Consider the following 7286-nt stretch of genomic DNA (forward strand, 5'->3'; position numbering starts at 1 on the left):
GCAAACTGAACAGTAGATCACATTAAGAGAAACGTGGTGGGCAGAGTTCCTATCTCCTCTGCTCAGTGCAGCTGAGCCCACACCCGGAACACTTAAGTCCAAAGAAGGATGTGGAGAAACCAAGAAGATCCAGAAGAAGGCTACCAGATAAGAGCATAAAGCTCATGTCCTCTGAAGAAAGATTGAGAGAGATGAGCATTTTTACTGCAGCAAGGAAGAGGCTAGGTTGTTACCTAACAGGTATCCAAAAAGCCCTTGAAAGGCAGAGCCTCTCTCTTCAATAGTGATTGAACTGAATAGCGAATGTCTGCCTGCGCTAAGCTGCAGCTATCTTCCATCCTGACTCCTGGATAGACCTTGGTCCTATTTTACAGCCTAGTTTCTGGTCTTATCTCCTCACCAGGCTTTCCGTGTGGACCCTGAAGCTGGTTCATCATAGCACCTGGTCAGGGGCTGTTAATGGACACTGCTCAGGTCCTGTGGGACTGTGCCAGAGTGGTGGATGGGTGATGGCACCGATTGTTCTGTGGTGGCCCTCAGCTCCTGCTTTGTCCTTGCTCAGGGAGTAGTTTCTTCCCCTGTTAGTCCTAGATATTTCATGGACCTCTGCTTTTAAGGCCAGAATCTACTAATTATGTTATATACTCAGATCTTCCCTTCATCAGAAGAAATAAACCTTTGCCTGGTTGAACCTTTGACACTAATAGCCTTTGACTGAATGAATTTACCAGGAAAGCACATGCTTCTGGGGATTTCTTTGCTTCAGGTATTTCCTCTGGCTAAATCATGGGTGGTGCTCAAATGATGTTGGACTTCTATGTGTAACTTTAAAGAATTTTACTGAATGTATGGCTATTTTACAAAATATTTTGTACTTTAAATTGTATTTATTACAGGACAATTTCTGCTTGTTTTAAACCTTGCAGCTTCATGCTATAGCTTATCTTGTAATTAAAAAACCACAAAATCTTACTCAGTAGCTGTTGCAGCAGTTGAGCAGGGAGCATTGTGAATGGTCCTTACTCCTTGATGAGAATGAATCTGGATGCCCACCAATTGCTTCAATGCAAATTAGCCATTTGGCTACTGATGACAGATGTTTGGAAGATGAGGGAATTTGCAAATTTCTAAAGCAGAATCGGTCTTCTCTGAGTGAATTCTCATTTTGATGTCACAAAGAACTGATGCCTGAGGAAATTCAGTTACTTCTCCTTCCCTCCTTATGTGTCCCAGAAAGCCGGAAGAGAGAGGCACAGAGAAAAATGAAGAAAAAAAGCACTCCTCTAGAAAATGAGAAAACACTTTTGTCCTTCAATCTCCCTACCTATGCCTTCTTATGAGTACCTTCAAAACTGATTTCATTCACAGACAGACCCAAGGTCAGCAACCCAATGTCTTTCTCTCTTCATAAAGTCTTACTTTATAAGCTCCATTTCCATTGTTTTTCACAGCGGCTTGCAGCATGGTGTGCTAGACTCCAGCCTTGTGCAGACAGCAGGGCAATAGATTGATGTCTTCTATAAAACAACCACCTTTGGAATCCAAATTGCACCCAAAGCCTTTGCTGTCACTCTCTCAGGCCTGCAGCAACTCCCTGTCTTATTTAGATGGGAGTTGCAAGTGCCCTTGTCATTCTCAGGCCTAAAGTGTTTATTTCAGTGCCACCATGGCACTTAAATGTGGTCTTTCTTCTGCTGAAGTCTCATTTACAGCCTAGGGCTCAGTTTAGGAAATTCCATAGCTGGGTACAGGTGTATCCAAAGACATATCAAGCTTTAGGCACCACGGTTTTACAATCATGCTTTAGAGAAACAAAATTCTTAACTGAATTATTATGTGGACAATGTCTCACTGTTTCAAACACATCTTATACAGAAAAGCTAGGTAGAGATTCCTGAGGAAGAGGTGACCTGAAATGGAAGATAACAGTAGAGTTATTACTGCAAAGCTTAATGTTTAAAGATGGGAGGTAGGACTATTACTGCTATAGAAAAGCAGGAAAAGCAGAAAGGTGGAAATAACTGCACTGTAATTTAGTCACATCCAAAAAAGTGCATTTTAAGATGTAAATCATTCAGATCTTCACTTTCAGCAACAGAGTGACACCCGTATGTCCCTTTTCCTCACACAAGCACAGCAGGGCAGTAGGGCTGTGCTGCTTCGCAGGGTCCATGTCCTGGCTGGCCACTCCAGCTCTCTGTGCCAGGCTCCATCACAGCATCCATGATGTTGTGATGAGAAGCATGGTGGCTGAGAAGCACGGTGGGGAGGCTTCTCAGTTTTGATGTAGGGGAAGACCCTTTCTTTGGGGTTTTCCACTGTGAATTGAGGCTTTTATCCAGCCAGGAGGCCTCATCACACAGCAATATGTTTCTTAATGTGGCATGTGATTAGTCAAATTCTGAGAGAGACCGACATCACTTCTGAGTGCTTTAATTTTCAGTTTACTAAGGTGACACAGATGCTTTTAGAATCACAGAATCATAGAATTGACTAGGTTTCAAAAGACCTTTAACTTCATCAACTCCAGCTGTCACCCCAGCACTGCCAAGTCCACCACTAACCCATGTCACTGAGGGCACCTACACGGTTTGTGAGCACTTCCAGGGACAGTGATTCCACCACTGCCCTGGGCAGCCTGTCCCAATGCCTGAGCACTCTCTCTGTGAAGAAATTGTTCCTAATATGCAGTCTAAACCTTCCCTGGCATAATGTGAGGCCGTTACCTCTTGTCCTATCACTGGTTACTTGGGAGAAGAGACCAACTCCCACCTCACTCCATCCTCCTTTCAGGCAGTTGTACAGAGCGATAAGGTCCCCCCTGAGCCTTCTGAGCCTTCTGCTCTCTAGATTGAACAACCCCAGTTCCCTTATAAGTAGTGTGCTCCAGACCCATATTTTGATGGCTTACTGAATGTCGGGGGGACTCAGTAAAAGCAGGACCTAGGATCCAATGATTCGCATAATTTTTATTGAATTTTTTTAATTTTTATTTTACCTTTATTTTGTAATTTTTACTTCAATTTCCTCGCCAGAGCCCCCTCGCCAGACCTGCAGTCCCCAGGCAATGGCGGCCTGCAGCGCCAGGTGGCGCCATGGCGGCGTGGTCCACCGCGGCGGACGCGGGGCCGCTGCTGGGTCCCTGAGGGAGCCGTCGCCCGAGACACCGCCGGGACCCGCCGCAGGCCAGGGTACGGACAGGAGTCTTTCACCTGGCACGGAGGGGCCGGTCACGGGTTCCCCTGTGTGTGTTACGGCTCCGGAGCCCGGTGCTGGCTCGGAGAAGCTGAGGTGCCCGTAAGGGGCCCTTGAGGCCGCAGGGTCTCTTTGAGCAGCAGGCAGGATGTGGGGGTGCTGGTCACTTGTGAGTGTTGGCTGGTGCTTTTCTGTACAGACAGAGTGTACTTCTGCTCACGACTCTTCACACAGGTCCTACACCCCAACACACCCCCCAACACCCTCCCCGGGGACCACTGAAACCCACAGCCTTTCGCTCTCAAACTGGGATGCAAACCAGCAGAGAGAAACCAGTTTGGGGGAAACTATCTGTATGGTGGGTCTGTTTTAGGAAGACAGACTTTGCTTTTGATGACATTTGCTATTGGGAGACAGGAAAGAAAGGGGAGAACAGGTGCTTATTTATTTATTTATTTTTATTTCCCTTCTTTGGAAAGAAAATATCACCTTGTTTTATATGTCTACCTACCGTCTGCTTTCCCAGCCCCTCTCCTGCTGCTCTCACACTCCATGCTTGTGGCTGCCATAACCCGATGCCCACTCAGGCCTTGTGCTTTGTTGGGTTGTTTCCAATTGTAGTTGAAATCCCAACCTCCACAGATTTCCAAGGATCGAATTCTGCTTTCCTCACACACATGCCCCAGCTGGTTTCTACCAAGCTGGAACAGCAGCTAATCAGTCACTGAAATATAAAGGACTTTCCTCATAGGGTGGTGGAGTGGAGAAGACGTGTGGAAGGGAAAGCCTGGGGAGGGATTGCACAATTCTGTCACTGCCCATCGCTGTGGATAGTCTTCCCTCATCTTAGCTGGAGGCTCGTGGACTGGTGCCACAGGCATGTGAAGTGTCCTACGTCAGTCCATTTCAAAACAGTTTGGTCTTGCTCTGAAGTGTTTATGTGATGCAGTTTCCTTTGCCATACAGGACCCAATGGGTGCTTGTCTGGAGTGGGATGTCCAGCAGCATGAGATGAGCACTGGTTTTGCTCTTACTCTGAGTGGTGGTTCATGTCTGCCTGTGCTCTAGTTTCATCGTCAGTCTAACTGGTGTCACTGCCACCATGAGATGCAGCCGGTTCCTTGTCTCCCACACCCCATTTGCTGGCACTATGCTTCATGCAATTGCATATTAGCGATCGGATCCAGATGAAAGCCAGGAAAATAAAATGGAGGGGGGAAATGTTAGTTTTCAGTGACAGCAATTTCTTGCTCCAAACACTCAAATAACCAAAACAGAGGACTTGGCCTGGGCACAGGAACAAACAGCGTGGGCAAGGAGGGAACACAGTGTCCCCATCAGCTAAAACTGCTGCTGGAAACTTGTGTGTCAAAAGATACCCTGAGGCCTCTTGACATGAATGTTGAGACATAATCTCCCACACCTAGACATTTCTGGAGTTACCCAGTGAGCTACACCTGGAGGAGCTGGTAGTGGTGGTAGCAACACACGTTCACAAAGTGGTTTTTTTCCTTAAAATGTGTATTTACAACTCTTTTACATAAAGAAAGAAAGGAAGAAAGAAAAAAACACTCCAAACCAAAACCCCCAGACGTGTCAGTTTTTAAAATATGACCATTCTATTCCTGGGTTGTTTTTCTAGTGCTGCACCATTAAATGGAGAAGTCTTTTCCACTTCCCTTTCCCCTCTCCCCTTCCTGCAGCAATATACAGATGGATCTTAGAGAGAGGGGAAAGGTGACCTGTTGATTCTTGTGAAGATGTTGCTTTTGTTCTTCCTTTGCTACTAGATTATATGATGAAACCAGATGTTTCTTCTCTTTCCAGCACACTGTATAGTCTGTCTAAACATAAGGAATACAGCACTTCTGCAGGCAGTGCAAAGTTTCATCCAAGGCTGGAGTTATCTTTATCATGAGGCAGTTGCTTGTGGTAGATACTTTGATGAAATCTTCATCCAATGTCCTGCAACATCACAGTTCAGGATTTAGTTGGCTTCTGTTTCCATTGTAAATGTGAAATTTCCAAGATTCCATAAAGTTATTAAATGAATGAATGAAAAAGTGGGTGGGAGACATATGCGTTCATCTGCCTTGCCTGTCTTTCCTACATGTAAAACAATTGCATGCCCATTTGTTTCAGAAATCTACCTACCAGACAGTGATTCACGTTTAGGGAATAGCTTTTGCAGCAGATTAAGTGCTTTATCATCTCATGAGGGGAAATATAAAGAGTTTTTAAAGAGTGAAAGCAGACAATAGACTTTGCTTTTTAATTCAGGTAATGTTTGTTGCTGAGATCTTATTATAATCATTTGTAAGTTGGGATCTTCTTTTTTCAAGTTTATAATGTAGCAGCTGTGACTGCCTAACATAGGAAAGAGCTCTCCTTGGGGAGACAGGAGTACCAAAGTGGGCACTGGTTTTGTGAATAGGAATACTAAGGATATATGAATATTGGCAGATGGAAAACTTTCGAGTATCGCTTGACCAGAGTCATCAGTGCACTGGTAGGAAAAATTCAAGTCCAAATTAATATGCTCATTTAAACAGTTACACAGACTTAAAACCTTGAAAGCATTCATACCAACAGTCAATCATATTTCTCATTTAGCAGTTGCACTTCTTCACAGGACATTCCTGAAATTTTGCAGGGAAATATCTTTGGCTTTTATTTAAGGCTAATTTTTGCTAACAAAAATAACTTTTATGTTTTGCTCTTGCTTTATGCATTAAGTCTGGAAAATCTTGACTCCTGAGCACCAGATGGGTTAATGCAATAATGTTTCTTACTGAAACAGCTGATAGTGTCCAGGTGCTACTTTGACTAGTACTGGATGTCAGTGACACTCTCCCCTCACCTCAGCGGTTTTGGATGGCAGTGATATGGCCCCAAAGGCCAAGCCACGGAAGCTAATTCACTGCCCAAGGCATCTGTTCCTTGGCAAGCTCCGCAGGCATCTGCATAGGTGACTCTGCAGAGCTTTTCTTTCTGTCACATGGCCAGGTACCTGGGGGCGCAGCAGGGGACCTGCTTTGCTGGTTTTCTTTCTTTCTGTTGGTTTTCTGGGGCTTCCTGAATAAACCAAGAGGCGTTGTCTTTATAAGGAATTGGCTGTACATCCCATATGTCCCTCTATTGTTCGTGCTGGGATAACCTGCGCTGAAACAAGATCTTTGTTTCCGGCACCCCTGTCTCCCTCTGCGCAGGCTGAAGTTATAACCCTCTCTGGGCGTCCTTAACGTCGGTTACTCTAGAAGCAATTATGTTTTTGTAGACAGCTGTTTATAATTTCAGGTCTGTGAGGGAATGAGTGACAAATTTAAAGAAACAAAGCTACTTGGGAGACTTTACCCTATTTGCTGGAAAGAAGTAAGGAAAGTTTGGGGGAAAATAAAACAGCTGGAAGGCAGGGAGGCATCACAAGAAGTGGGTAGTTGCAAAATGAACCTTATAAGGGAATTGCTGCTTGGCCTCACCAAATTTAGAGGACTAGGCTTAGAAAAGCATACTAGATGATTGTGTTTTCCATCAATTTTAGGCAGAAAGCAGAATGAAACAGTTCTGTGACTCTTGTAATAAGCTATGAGATGGAGAAACCATGTGCTATTTGTTTTTTAAGGAATGGAAGAAAGAAGTTCCCCCTGTTGCCATTCACCAACAGGATGGCAGCATTCACCTGTCCTCGCCTTTTCCCTGGCTCCTCTTCTGCCATCTCCCTTTGTTTTTACCAAAGGTTGCATGCAGTCCCTCCCAGTCCTTTCAGGGAGGTGATGGGTGGCACAGGACATTGGGGTTGTGTGTTTCATGTTTTTTGTCTGCTGTTCTTTGCTTTCTGGTGAATGTTTCTCCAGGCTTCCCAGTGTTGCTGCCCTGATGTGGGACCTTCACAGACTGCAATCCCTCTAGAGTGTCCCTGTCCCAGTGTGGCTTGCCTTCTCAAAGAGCCATGCCCCCATCACTGTCTCCCTCCAAGTTCTCTTAATGCTCCTCTTCATATGTCTTCTTCATGTTTCTCCTGTGCCTCTTCACTTGTCTCCAAACACATCTCCTCAATCCTCTCCCAGTGGCTTCTAAGCATGCTTAAATAT

The sequence above is a fragment of the Pezoporus wallicus genome, unplaced genomic scaffold (genome assembly GCF_028554395.1).
Source record: "Pezoporus wallicus isolate ANWC-B61680 ecotype Strahan unplaced genomic scaffold, APGP_CSIRO_Pwel_v1 scaffold_3294, whole genome shotgun sequence".
In the NCBI taxonomy this organism is placed as follows: Eukaryota; Metazoa; Chordata; class Aves; order Psittaciformes; family Psittacidae; genus Pezoporus; species Pezoporus wallicus.